At 39.2% G+C, this 15,564-nt stretch overlaps 1 long non-coding RNA gene across 1 annotated transcript; it reads left to right on the forward strand.

Annotated features, from left to right (window-relative positions):
- Positions 1 to 2,899: 2,899 nt before the first annotated feature.
- Positions 2,900 to 5,835, forward strand: LOC128356910 (uncharacterized). The gene is made up of 3 exons (XR_008321205.1): positions 2,900 to 3,001; positions 3,166 to 3,382; positions 5,760 to 5,835. It is a non-coding gene; the product is annotated as an uncharacterized LOC128356910 (long non-coding RNA).
- Positions 5,836 to 15,564: the final 9,729 nt, after the last annotated feature.

The raw sequence follows: 15,564 nt of genomic DNA on the forward strand, positions 1-15,564 counted from the left end.
GTGGTGATGCAGACAAAGACTTTCTGGAAAGGCACTACGGAACAAAGAATTATACTATTCCACCTCATCGTCATAAAAATGTGGTTGAGTTGCCAGCCATGCAGGTGATTGGGGGACAGTGGGTCCAGACTGTATGTGAGACTGCCTGGAAAGCAGCAAGTAGAGGACAAGTTGTCCTGGTGATATGTGAAGATGTGAAGACAGCAAATGAGCTACATGTGAAAATGCAAGGTGAAGAGAGATTTAAACCACACCAGATCACAATGTACACAATCAGTGAGAGACACAACATTGAGAAAGATAAATTCAGTGGAGGGAGGATTATCATTGCCACAAACCTGGGAGGGAGAGGAACAGACATAAAGGTTGAAGAAAAAGTAAATGAATGCGGTGGCCTTTTTGTGCTTCTCACACACTTCCCACACAATCGAAGAGTGGACAAACAAATCTGTGGTCGTACTGCTCGGAAAGGAAACCCCGGCATGGTCCAGATGGTTCTGAACCAGGATCATCTTGCACCAGCTTACCAAGGTCAGTCCGTTGAGATAATGCGACAGCTCAGAGAAGAGTATGAAGTAAAGCGTATACAAGACATGGAAAGTGATGAGCTGGTAGAAATAAACTTGAAGGAAGAACTTTTTTCCACATTTTGTGATTCCCTCAAGGACTTTGACCAGAATTACATGGAGGAAGAAAGAAAAGATCCCTCACAATGGAAGCTCAGTAATATACCTGATCATCTCAGAAACTACCGGGCTAAGCTTGATTATCAGCCAGCCCTGAATGCTCTGAAAGAAGCATGGGCATTGTGGCTGACTCTTCATGAGGAGCATATCAACAGACATGATGACATCCATGGCCTTCAGGGAGACCTCATCAAGACACTGAATGAAACTAAGGGAAATTTCCTGCAGGGTAGAAGTGATAATTTCTATGATCACATTAAGCAGGCCGTTCTCAGGACGTCCTTACACTGCAGAAACAAATCCAAATGTGACTATGGAGCTAAGACCTATTGGCAGAACGTAGTAAACGCTGACCCATTGTACAAAGCTGTGGCACTCTATAACCAGGCATACATCACCATCAACCTGGCTGAGGGTGACTATAAAGCAGAGGCCAAACAACTGTTGGAGCAGGCTAAGAAGTCTGTAGATGTTCATATTTCAGAAACATCAAACACAATGGTTGCTTCTCAGATGTCTGTTACTGACAGACTCAAACCACACAATGAAACTAGCAACAACTTTCAGAGTCAGATGGAGGCCAGAATGAACATCTTCAAATCGTGGCTAACATACATTGATAATGCTTTGAAGAAACTTGAGGAGCTGGAAAAAGACAAGAGTGATGCAATCACAGAGGACTGTTCAGTCTACATGTTGTTGGAGGAAAAAGACTTCATCATCTCAAATGAGCTGTTGGAACTCTATGAGCATGGCCTTGGTATTGTTTTTGAGGTGAAAAAGAAACCCAAGTTTTCTGTTGATGCTCTCATTTGCTTCTTCATCGGTGTAATCCAGGTGTTGGCTGGAGTTCTCGTTTGTGCCTTATCATGTGGCACTGCAACCCAGTTTGGACTTGGCCTGATAAGTGAGGGAGTATCAGATATGATCATTGGAGTAGTGGGCATGGTAACAGGTAGATTTAGCTGGGTAGAATGGGCAATATCCAAGAGTATCAGCATTGTTATGTCTTTGCTTTCTGCTGGATTCAGCGCCCTCAAGAAAGTTAAATCAGTGCACAAGATATCAAAATCGCTGCTTAATGGTACCAAGACCTTCAGATCTGTGGCCACTGATATCATCATCAAGTCAGGAATCAAAGGAACCGCTCAGTATGCCGCCATCTCCTCTGTGGGTAAAGAAGCCTTTGGAAGTGCAATGAAAAAGATGACATCTCCAACGGTTTTAACGCAGAACTTCAAACATGCTGGCAAGTATGCTGCACAGGAAATAGGGAAGCAAGCTGTGAGCACTGGTTTGGACTACACAGTTGCTGCAGGCCTGAAGGCAACCTTTGAAAAGATTTTGAGTTCAGCCTTTAAGGATGTTGTTACTTCAGCAGTAAAGCAGAACTCTGATTTGGTTAAAGCCATCAGTGACTTCATCTGCTCACAAGTCCCAAAAGCAGCCTTGCAGCAAGATAACTTCAAGATTGGCAAATCCAATGAGGAAGAAATGAATAAAACAATTGCTTTATTAACTGAAGAAGTTATTCCTGACCTCATGATGGACTGCACAACAGTGCATGACGTTATTGGTAAACTCACTGAGGTGTGCAATGGAGCAACTGAACTTATGAACAAAGCAAAACTTTCTGGCATTGCAGAGAGTGCCAAGTTATGTTTGAAAGTTGCAGATTGCAGTACACATTACATTGAAATGTTGAATTCTGTTCCTACAAAAAAGGTAATTGATGAAACTTGTGGTCCTAAATTACTGAGACACATGAAGGAGCTTCAGCAAGACGCAGTGAAATACCAAGATGGACGACACAATCTACCAGATGTGCAACGTGTTAAAGACAACATCCTGTGCACCGTTGCAGACAGTGTTTCCCAATCCTTTATCGAGGCTTGCTCGGGACATATGACCTCTTGTTTGACAAAGACATTAAAAAGTGAGTTGAACAAAGCTACTAGTAAAGCTGTTGGCAACATAATGGGCAGACATAAAACTCAAAGTTTTTTTGATGACCAGAGACACAAACACAACATGAGAGCAGCCAGTCACAAAACTGAGAAGTCACTTACAGAGGAGGAACAGAAGGATTTAATGAGTTACATGGAACGCATAAGCAATGTAGATCACCCTGCAACAGGTTTTGACATTATTGTGCTCACAAAAAGTGACTTACTCAAAGGTAAAGGGATTCGCCTCAATGTCAGAGATGAGCATGGAAACAAACTCTCAGAGGAACATTACAAAGGAACAGATGAGTCTGCTGGAAACATCACACTACAGCTGACAAAACGAGCAGAAGAACTGCAGCCACCAGAGTAAGTTCACTGAGAAATCTCATTGATCATTTCCATTTATTTATTTTTTTATTTTATGTTAAATGCAGTTCTCAGATTATATAGCGCAAAAACATTATTTTATAGTATTGTGATATTTGTGGATTCAAATGTTTACATTCAGATATTTAATTTGTTCTTCTCAGGAAAAGCAGTTTGTTCTCATGGATCAAAGGAAAGATCAACCCACAGCCAAAAGCTTACAGTGGCCATTTTGACATTATTCAAGATGATGGTAAAGTGGTCAAAGTGAAGTCAGAGAACCAGAATTGTCTCTATCATGCAATTGTACAAGCAACTGGAAGTGACCCAAGTGATCTTAAAGGAGCTGCTGTGGAACTTCGTGAGAGAGTGAAAATTGAAGTGAGTATCCATGTTTGATGTTGATAACATTTGATGTAATGTGAGTATGAGAACATAGAGGGAGAGTGTATAAGGGGGCATGGACAGAGGAGTTTACAGAAGGTGTAAGTAGAAATGTCTATGCTTTGATCAAAATAACTTAAAAACCTTTTTTGTAGGAACATTATTAAAAAGCCACTTCTTCCAGTTGCAGTCTAAAGCAGCTTATTTTGTCACTTGTGTAGCCATACACTGCTGCGAGTCCTAAAGATCAATCTGAGGCTAGCAGGAGCACAAGATCTACTTACAAGCTGATCCAGAACTGCTACACTTGACAATTTGAAAACTTGTTAGCTTGTAGTCAATTAAATAAACTCCCAGAAATTCGACATATTTCAGTTACAGTGGGGACAAGTATTTGATACTCTGCCGATATTGCAGGTTTTCCCAGTTCCTGAGCATGTAGAGGTCTGTAATGTTTATCATAGGTTCTCTTCAACTGTGAGAGACGGAATCAAAAATAAAAATCCGGAAAATCACATTGTATGATTTTTAAGTAATTAATTTGCATTTTATTGCATGACATAAGTATTTGATGCATCAGAAAAACAGAACTTCATATTTGAAACAGAAACCTTTGTTTGCACTGCAGCAGGGATTCTGACCCACTCCTCCATACAGATTTTCTCCAGATCCTTCAGGTTTCACTCCTCCATATAGATCTGCTCCAGATCCTTCAGGTTTCACTCCTCCATATAGATCTGCTCTAGATCCTTCAGGTTTCGGGGCTGTCGCTGGGCAAAACGGACTTTCAGCCCCCTCCAAAGATTTTCTATTGGGTTCAGGTCTGGAGACCGGCTAGGCCGCTCCAGGACCTTGAGATTCTTATGGAGCCACTCCTTAGTTGCCCTGGCTGTGTGTTTCGGGTCGTTGTCATGCTGGAAGACCCAGCCACAACCCATCTTCAATGCTCTTACTGAGGGAAGGAGGTACCATTCATCCTCCCCTCAATACGGTGCAGTCGTCTTGTCCCCTTTGCTGAAAAGGATCCCCAAAGAATGATGTTTCCATCTCCATGCTTCACGGTTGGGATGGTGTTCTTGGGGTTGTACTCATCCTTCTTCTTCCTCCAAACACGGCGAGTGGAGTTTAGACCAAAAAGCTCTATTCTTGTCTCATCAGACCACATGACCTTCTCCCATTCCTCCTCTGGATCATCCACATGGACATTGGCAAACTTCAGATGGGTCTGGACCTGCTGGCTTGAGCAGGGGGAGCTTGGTGCGCTGCAGATTTTAATCCATGACGGCGTAGTGTGTTACTAATGGTTTTCTTTGAGACTGTGGTCCCAGCTCTCTTCAGGTCATTGACCAGGTCCTGCCGTGTAGTTCTGGACTGATTCCTCACCTTCCTCATGGTCATTGATGACCCACCAGGTGAGATCTTGCATGGAGCCCCAGACCTGTTGTCCTGTAGCCCATCCCAGCCTTGTGCAGGTCTGATGTGGTCTTGGCCCATTCCAGCCTTGTGCAGGTCTGATGTGGTCTTGGCCATTGTGGAGAGGTTGGAGTCTGTTTGATTGAGTGTTTGGACAGGTGTCTTTTATACAGGTAACCAGTTCAAACAGGTTCAGTCAATACAGGTAATGAGAGGAGAACAGGAGGAAAAACTAACAGGTCTGTGAGAGCCGGAATTCTTACTGGTTGGTCAGTGATCAAATACTTTTGTCATACAATAACATTCAAATTAATTATCTAAAAATCATACAATGTGATTTTCTGGATTTTTGTTTTAGATTCCGTCTCTCACAGTTGAAGAGAACCTATGATAAACATTACAGACCTCTACATCCTCTGTAAGTGGGAAAACCTGCAAAATCGGCAGAGTATCAAATACTTGTTCTCCCCACTGTATATTTATTGTCTCAGTTCTGTTATCTGATCAAAACCCAACATTCCTGCAGTATATCATTAGTATTTCCAAACATTACCCATCATGCTAAGCCAGTGGTTTCCAAAGTGTTAAATGTAACCTCATCATATACATTCACTGAACAGAGATTGTGAAAGCAAAATGCATATTTCTCGCTAGAAATGTCTTCAAAACACATTTTAATGCCGAAACTATCTTAAAATAATACATTTGACACTGAGAATTAAATGAATGTCAGCCATTTTATTTGTTTTTGCTGATAAAAACCTGAATGTCACGTGATGTGATCGCAGTCCTATGAAAAGAATAGGGCAGAAAAAACGGAGCCATCTCACAATTTATGAGCTCAAATTGTGAGATGGCTCCACCAATGTAGCTGTGATATGTTTTGATGTGAGACTGGGTTAACTCTGACTCTGACTGTGCATGTGAACAAATCAACATATTGAAGCACTTTTTTGATCAGGTTCAGCAAAACCTTCCTGCGTACGCACCGATTCTTAAGCTTCAGAGAGGCTATGACGAGACCCACAAAAACCCTGGAAAATACGCCATCACTGGAGGAGCAGAGCCAAAAAAGTCCCGCATTATTATTGATGACGAATATTTGGAGAGTATCAGCTCAATCAGTCCTGATGTACGTGATATTATCAAAATCTATAACCTTGGATATGTTGGTAAATACACACAGTAAGTTAATATAATAACTTTAAGAATACTTTAAAATCTTTAAAAGAAATTGTGTTTAACTTATCAGAGTATAACTGATATTCAATTATTTGATGTCCATAAAGTTAAGATTCAGTAAGGGATTAGATATATTTTTATTTTCCAGTTTAACAGCTTGGGACAGGAGCAGATGTAAAAAGTAAAAAGTAAAAAATAAAAAATAAAGTTAAGATTCAGTAAGGGCATAGAATATATATGGACCCTGGATTTTACAGTAATACATGTATATTTTCATTTTCCAGTTTGCGAAAAGTTCGAAGATCTGATAACAACAACAACAACAACAGTCGAACAGTGAATGCAGACCACATTCCTCCCAAGAACTCCGTTGGCCAAGCTTGGAACAGGATAAAAGACAAACGTGCGCTACAGGACCAGCTCAAAAAGAGAAATCCAAAACTTTATCAAATGATACTCATTTTCGGGATGATAAATGATAATGATAAAATAAAGAAGAAGAATAAAAATAAGTGTAATCTTATTGCCATGGAGGTGTTGGCTGAAGATCACAGATGTGCTCTCACCACAGGCTCAAGCCACTATGCCAACAAGAGCCGGTAAGCATTAGATTTGACTCTGAAAGTTATTCAACCAGATTAATCTGATGATCTGGAACTTGACCTGTAGGTGGTGTTTTTGTGTTCCTCTTATCTCACAGGGAGCTGATAGCAGAAAGCCTCGTCAGTGGAGATGTGGAGAGAATGCTGAAACTGTCTATGATTCTGGCTCATCCTGTAACCTCACAGGAACTGCTGGCTGATTTAGGTAAGACCTAGCTGACATGGTTTCTGACTAATTAACTCACTAATGCTTCAGTGAAGAGAAATAAGGACAAAATGTAATCTTTCATCAAATTAGGAGGCTCATCATTTTCCTAATCGCTGCCTTTCAAGTTACGGTTTTGGAACTTGATAACCATCCTATCATTATGTTACTCTGTTATAAGTTACACCAGCCACTCAGACTCTGAAATCCTACTGAAGTAAAGTGGCATTAAACTAATAAAACAGTATTTTGGAGTCTACACTTAATAATAGAGTTCACTTGGGATGAACAACCATAACCATGCAGTGTTTAAACATTTCTTACTGTTTATTTCACACATTATTCTACTTCCAGGTGAAGACAGAAGACCACCTCATAACCTCATGTCACAGGAAGGTACCAGGGGCTACTACAAGGCCGGTTACACCAATCTTGTGGCAGCGTACAGCCGGCAGGGACTCATCGATCAGAATCAGAAGGAACGGTTGATGGAGTGGGTGAAACAAGACAAACATGAAGATAAAAACACTCCTGAGTACCTGAGTATCAAGGATTCATTAAGGAGTGTACAAACTGAAAAGCAGCGAAAAGCGTCCAGACATAAGCCACAAAGCAATCTTAACTGAAAACCTGCAGGTGCTCACTTTTATGCCAAAGTGTAAATTAAGTGTAATTATGGAGTTTGGAGGAATTATTATGACTATGTACTAATTTAGTCAGTCTTATTGTCTTTCAGACTTTTTATCTCAGTTTAATTACATCAGACTTATTTCTATTTTAACTTGTTTCACCTCCTCATTAGTTTCCATTGGAAGCTGTTGTTCACACACTTTTTAAAAATGTCTGAATCAGTAAATCTGTGATTGATTGAGTGGACTATGTAAGAAACTATATCAGTTACATCATTTTATATGTTTGTACAATTATTCTAATCATTTCAAAATTATTAAATTAAATGAATGTGCAGAATTAGTATTTCCAGAAAAAGAGTGATGGCTTTGTCTCTCCTCTGGACTCCACCAATAATTAGAAACATCACTACTACACGTTTTTGGGCCCGGCCTTTTGCCTTCTCTGGATTGTTTGCTCTGCCTGCCTCTACTGACCTGTTTTGAATTAAAGGACTGTGTTTTGTGAACTGATTTGTCTCCAGTTGTGCATTTGAGTTCAAACCGTGTTCCAGTCAACACAAACACAATCATAATCAATTACACAGTCATTGCTGAAGAGCTCATTTCTACATTTAAAACGAAGCTTCACCTGAAAATAACAAACCTGTCAGGGTTCACATTTCAGCCTTTTTCTGGAACCCCATCAGTTCTCCAGCTGAGGGTGTTAAACTCCTCCCTAATCTTTGAAATGATTGACATAAAGAAATCAAATACCAGCAAGAGCAGAGAGACAATGTTTAAGTATCAGTGAGTGTGTTGAAGGCCCTGTCATTTAGAAACTCTAATGGACTTAATCTTACTCATGTCAGTTAATGGTGGTGTTCACTGTTGCCATGGCAGCAAAGGTTTCATATCTTTAAGGATGATTTGAACCCAAACATGATCTTTACATAGTTCTAACCAAGTAAACTAGACATTAACCACAGCTTAGTCACACCTTAAAACATCTTTATCTTCACTCCCTAAAGATCCTCATGTGTGAGGGCAGCAGTGGAAAACACTAAACTAAAGAATTGTTCATCAAGGGTGGAGATAATCCTTCATTAATCCTAATCCAGGTTAAAAATTCAATTGATCATGATTTAGATTTTTGCCATAATCTCCCAGCTCTAATATGATCCACAAAGCTGTGTTTGAAGGACTGTATTTGTTTAGAGGAGCAACATAAAGTATTTTCTCGTCATTACTAGATGTTTACAGTTGTATTACATTGTTTAGCAGAGGCTCTTACCCAGCGTGACTTACAGTACAGCAGGACGAATCCCTCAGGACCAGCTTGGGTTAGATACATTACTCAGCAGCACATTGACAGCAGTCCAAACCCACAAACTTTGTCCTCAGGCTCAGAAGCCACATTGATGTTATACTTTAATTGATTTGATGACTAATTCAGAGCCATCTCTAATTATAACCACTTGTTTTATTTGAACTTCAGAATCTCTTTATGCTGGTATGTAATTACAATTTCTGTTCAGTGTTTAATGTAATCTAATCGATGAGTAAAGTCGACAGAACTTTGGGCAGAATAAGTCAAATTTCTCCATTTCAAAATGTCTCCTCAATAAGTAGGATATTAGTCTATTTTGTGACCCCAGTTTATACATGAGCCAGCCGGGCTTTTATTTCTCCTGGCCATTAGAGACTCAACTGTTAGTTAGCTGAAGTTAAAGATTACCACGAGTGATGACTTACTTTCCTCTTCATTTAAAAAAACCTCCTTATGTCCATGTTGTCTGTGAGAGCAAACATATCAAACCACGACACTGTCAGCCAAACAACAGACCAGTCGACTCTACACTAACAACCAAATGAAATCTAGTCACCCCCCTCATCTTCACTATTTTTTAAAGATGATGTTTTTGTGCATTTTTTTCCTTTTATTTGACAGTTGCTGATGAGAGGCCAAAAGAAAACAAGATCACTATGTACAGCTAAGATCCAACACTGGACTCAAACCAAAGATATTGCAACTATAAGGTATGTGCAGTAACCATCAGCAACCTGGGCATGTTATATTTCCTTCACGGTTAGATCCAAACAGTGAGGCTGCTGTATGTCAGGTTCTAAGCAACAGACAAACAAAGTACTATACTTTAGTTAAATGCAGAGCTTATTTTTCAGTAAGTTAACAATTTCCTGGACAATTTGTTGTGACAGAGTGTGACCCACTGGAAGTCAGTTAGCTGGCATCTGCATCAAAGACAGACAAGTTTCAGCAGCGCTTGTGTGTGTGCATGCTGTGTGAGAATCTGCCTGGTTGTAGCATTAAACTAATCATTTAAAAAACCCACGCACAAACAATAAAATAAGATATTCCTTTATTAGTCCCACATTGGGGATAATAGCTGTGACATCCATGATTTTTACCCTGCATGTAATATTTTACTTTGAAATGCTCAAAGAACCATTAAAACAGGTCTTTACTGAACCAGCTGGGTAAATAATCTTCTTGAAGATGGTTCCTTTAAAAGAACTGGTTCTTTAAAGACTAGAAATGGTTCTTCCATGGCATCTCCCCAAAGAACCATTTCTGGTTTCAGTTAGCACTTTTATTTTTGAGTGCAGCAATGCTGGCTGAACTCCTTTAAAATGCAGATGCTGCAGTAGCTTTGTGTTGTAGCACCACCGTGTGTAATGATGCAGTATTGCAGCTTCTTTCCAGTATTATATTAATATTTCTTTATATCTTTTAGCAAATAATTCAGTTTCACCTTTGTTGGTTTTTGATGTATTCTGTAATTCATTGTTTTATTGCTGTTACTAACACTCATGTCCTGATATCCATCTGTCTCACCTGTTTCTGGTGTAACACGAGTTAGATAGATGTAGTTATTTGTCTCTGGTTTTTCAGTGTATTGTGTAATGTATGTGTTTCTAATGTTCACATCCAGGACAAAATGTTTTTCTTCTCTCAGTGAGTGAATTAATGAGTCTGTTGCCTTTGTGTTTGTCCTCTTGTTTCATTGCAGACTACAGCCCTGAACATGATCCTGTTCATATTAACTTCAGTGTCTCCTTTTTCAGGTTTTTTAAGCAAACGTGTAATTGACAACATTTATTACTAGTACCAGTGATGCTAATATAAAACAGCTCTGTGATAGCTAATGTGTTTTTCTGTGGTGTTTTCAAGTGTTGTGGTAACTTTTGACACTCAGCTGAAGAACATCAGCCTTTTTCTTTGATGAAGCAACCACATTTTTCTGTTACCTTTTTAACCTTTAAACTCTAAAGTCAGTTAAAAGTCTTTTTAGCTTTTGTGTTTTCTGAAAAGATGCAACCCTGAACGCCCTGAATGTTCATCTAATCACAGAAGCATGTGAGTGCACCATAGAAATGATTCTCTTGTACACATATAGTTCAGTCTTTCTTTAGCTGTAGATTTATTATCCTCCTCATTCATTTCATATATATCTTCATACAGGCAGACTGATGGACCGGTTGACCACTGAGTCACCTGTACATGAACAAGGTGCCAAGTTAATTCTGAGAGACCTGGTACCAAACACCAGCCTTTAGTTCTATTTCACAACAGACATTATTATGATCTCAGTTTTGGAATAGTTCCCTTTCATGCTTTCGGAGGATATAAACAGGAAGTATTAGCTATAGATTCACGGCTAATGGCTACGGTGCAAGTCCTCTTTTTTTATCCAATATTTGTTTACATCATGTTGACAAAATTGTGGAATAGTATCCCAAATGAGTTATTTCCTTTTACTAAGCACATTTATGGACATTTATTCACAAAGCACATCACATACAATGATATCACCAGGGTTATTATAGTTTTAAAATGTTAATTAGTTTTTATTTTTATTCAGTTTTTCAAATTGTTTTTAAATTTCAGTTTAGTTTTAGTGAGTTTAACAAGTGATGAAGTAGTTTTAGTTTTCCAGATATTAGAAGTTTAGTTTAGTTTTGCATTGTTCATTTTAGTTTCTATTTAGTTTCTTTTTTTTAACTGTCATTTTTATTTTTATCTCAGTTAACTAAATAATTTTTTCACTGCTAGTTTTGGTTAACTGTAATAACCCTGGTCCTGCCCCTCAGCTCAGTATGAATCAGTGCTATACAAACACATTACGTTCATGTAGGAGCCATAGATTTGATTTCATTTGAGTGGTAGTGCTCCTCCCAAGCGCTAGGGGGAGCACGGTAACAGGCCGGCTGGGTACAGATAAATAGGTCCTGCATATCAAGCCAGGTGTGTGCTGATGGTGAGAAAACGTTTTTGACTGTGCTCAGGAGCAAAGGGCTGTTTTTCTGTTTGGTTTATTGTAAATTTATGTAAAGGAAATACAATTTAAACCTGCGTACACGTCAGACCAATCAGATCCATTAGCCTCTAGAAGTGCTAAAAGTACAGAGCATAGTCACTACAGTCCTTAACACACACACACACACACACACACACACACACACACACACATTGATTGTCTTTATATCCTTTAGGACACTCATTGACATAATGTGTTCCCTTAACCATCACAACTAAAACCCCTTCTTATTAGAAATGAAATGATTTACCTTTAATAAAGGAGACTGGATTAAAAATACCAAAGTATAAGTTGAATGTATTAAACTTGTACAAGCGGAGTGTTTTACCAATGCAACAGCCAGAGTTACAATAGTAAAGGCTCCTCGTAGGGCGTTGTCACTGTTCTCTACTTGGGCTGTCACCTCCCATAACTGGCAAACATATTCCATATACTATAGCATCACAACGTTTTCTCACTTCCCTTAATCAGTAGAAAAGCAGAAGTAGAAAAGCAGAAGTTCAAACATATGTACCAACTCCCCTGACCTATCTATAACCCCACACAACGGTTGAACTCTCCTTCAGCCAGATTCAGTCATGAGATTCAGAGTCATGAGGAAGTAACGAAGTCATGCACAAATAGGAACATGCATACATTGTCTTATATAAGACATCTGTAACACAGTATAATCCTACATTATCATAAAACTCCTCAACTCAATTCTAACCTTCAGTTTAAACCAAATCTGAAGCCTCAAACCCTCACAACACTTTTTAACTGAGGTTGGTTCTCGCAAAGATAGAAAGACACACACACACACACACACACACACACACAGACACACACACACACACACACACACACACACAGCGACAGAGTAATACTGAAACTGGAAGTGTTCCGTTAGTTCTCATTCCACGTTGAGGTGACGGAGCAGAGCAGAGGTGAGTGTTAACAGTCTGGATGTTAAGAGAGGAAATCTTTTGTTTCTCTTGAACTGTGTTCTTTAATCTCACAGTCAGTGTAACTAGTTTACATCAGACATGATAAATTACCGTACCGTACCGCCCTCTTCCGCTTATCCAGGGTCAGCAGTCTAAGCAGGGAAGCCCAGACTTCCCTCTCCCCAGCCACTCCGTCCAGCTCTTCCCGGGGATAAATCCCAGCAACAGTAAAAGCAGGTGTGTTCTTTATTTCTTCAACAGTTTCTTTAGTTTAATTATTTATTATGTAACCAGATAGGTTGTCTTCCTCCCTACTGCTGCATGGCATTTAGCCAACTTGACTGGAGCTAAACTTTGTGGGTCGGTGTGTCCATCCTTTACTTCTCCTTCTCTTTCATTGCGTCCCGTGATGTGGCTTCAGTCCGGTGTGGCGGACGTTTGATTTGTCGTGACTGAGTCGTCGCATCTTGCTGTCCTGTCCTCTCACATGGAAGGTATGAACTCTTGTCATTTTTTACCCTGTGTCCGTGCCGCGTAATGTGCGTAATGGTTAAACCTGTCTCGCTCCGTGGCTGCAGGATCGAGCTCCTGTGGGTTTTCTGTTTTCTGTGAGAGAAGTCTAAAATGCATGTAATATGTCTGTGTGCTTAGATTCTACTGAGTCCTGACTCAAAGCTCTCTCACTCTGCCCCCTCAGCTCAGTATGAATCAATTAATTATAATTAAATAATATCAATTATTGACATCTATTAAATACAAATATGAGATAAAGAAGTGAAATGGTCTCAGCACTGAACAACAATATGAAATAATACACAAATGCTGGATTAAACAAATATTATTGTACAATAAGGAGACAGCATACATACAGAATGACATCAGCTCTTCTCAGCCAGCAAAGAGTCTAAAGTACTATAGTTTCTGAGAGAACAATGAAATCATCTGTGATTGGTCAAACATATCATCTTACCCAATAGAAGATAAGCAGAATGTATATATGCACATGAACATCTTACATTGTTCATGCAACCCTGAAACCAGAGCCTCAGGTCATAAATCATTTCTAAATACTTTACTACGGTCACGACCCCCAAGACTTGGATGAAGGCCAAGACAGAGGAAGAGCGCTCGGCCTCCTAAAGATAAGGAAACACATTCCATAAGAAACAGAGATGAGGCAAAGCAGAGACCTTACATCCACAATCTTAGATTAAAATGATCAAAACTATGGTTGATCCTTCTGAACTGAAATATTCTACTCCAGTAAAAGTACTCAAGTAAAAAGTAGCTTGTTTTAAATCTACTCAGAGTAAAAGTTACTTAAATAAAATAAAGTTACTAAATAAAATATGTCAGAAGGATAACACAAAAAAACAATTAAAAAGAGTTCCAGATAGTCCAAAGTGGTTCCTCTATTTAAGAGAATTTGGTGGTTAACTGTGTTGAAAGCAACACCCAGATTGAGTAATACACTATTTATTATCACCTAGATGTCCTGATGTCATTAACTACTTTAACTAGGGCCCAAAAACCTGACTGAAACATTTGGAACTTCTTGTTTGAGTTTATAAAATCTGTTATAGTGTTAACAAGTTTTTCTAAGAAGTTTTACTTAAAATGGGAAGATGTCTATAGCTACTAGGTATTGTTGGAACAAGGCTATTTGCAGTCTTTCATGCAGTGGGAAACACATTTTCTTAGTTGTGGCATTGTGTAGACGACTGATGTTAAGCCTGATGTTGGTTGTCTTCTCCCTGAAGTAGTCTGCAAACTCATCACATTTAGAAGCTATAAGATGGTTACTGTGGTTTTATAGAAATATTAATAAGGTGATCATTGGTATTATTAAGCACTCTGGGGTTGCTAATATAGTCATTTATACTTTATACTTTGCAATTTCATTGTTCTTCCAACGACTGTTCCTCTTTTTAATTATTTCTCTCATTCTTAAACTTTCAACAGCTGTCTTGTTATCAACATGTTAAAATCACTGGTTAAAATTAAGCTGGCATAATTAGCATGAATGCAGGTGAGGAAATCTGAAAGAACAACCAGAAGAGTAGAGAGACAGACTTTTGGAGGTCTGTAGATTATTACTGACAGCGAAGTTAATGCGTTATATTCAAAATAAAAAATACACTCCAGGCATTCATTGAGTATTGTAGCTGTTCCCCCACCTTTTCTACCGTCTCTGCAGAGTGGGAGAATGCGTCATTTGGTGGATAGGCCTCTTTAAGTGTTTATGTTGCATCCACTTCAAACCAGGATTCAGTTAAAAATACACAGTCTAGCTGTCTGTGATTAGGCAAGGCAAGGCAAGGCAGTTTTATTTATATTTATTTATAAATTAATTGTTGGGAAGTGCACTGACATTAACAACAATGTCATATGTACATCGTTTTTGGGACACTTTTTTAAAATGACTGATTTATTTGCTGCTACGTGAGATGCTGCTGAACTTCAATTGTATTGTTTTAACAGAGCAGTGCTTATTCTATTCAAGGGTGTTTATCCGACAGGCAGGCGTGCCTCATTCAGTTTCCTCCCTGAGTAGGGGGGGGGACTCTACTGTACTAAAGATAAATGAGTCCACCAGTCTGCAGAACAGTGAACAGAGTACAGTGTGTTGTGTAATCCTGCACATAGAGGACTGGATCATTTTCAGTCATGGATAAATCACATCAAGAGTAAAAGCAGGTTTGTTCTTTATTGCTTCAACAGTTTCTTGTGTTCAACAATTTATTATTTATTCTAGTTCTACTCTTCTTCCCCACCGCTGCATGGCTTTGTGCCAGGCTTATTGTGGTGTTTGTTGGTGTTTTTGTTTTTGTACCCTTCTTCCTTTTGTCGCCTGCCACCATGTAAGCCCCAGCTCTGTCCCTCACTTCCTCTGCCTTACTGGC

Source organism: Scomber japonicus, chromosome 4 (assembly GCF_027409825.1).
Source record: "Scomber japonicus isolate fScoJap1 chromosome 4, fScoJap1.pri, whole genome shotgun sequence".
Classification (NCBI taxonomy): domain Eukaryota; kingdom Metazoa; phylum Chordata; class Actinopteri; order Scombriformes; family Scombridae; genus Scomber; species Scomber japonicus.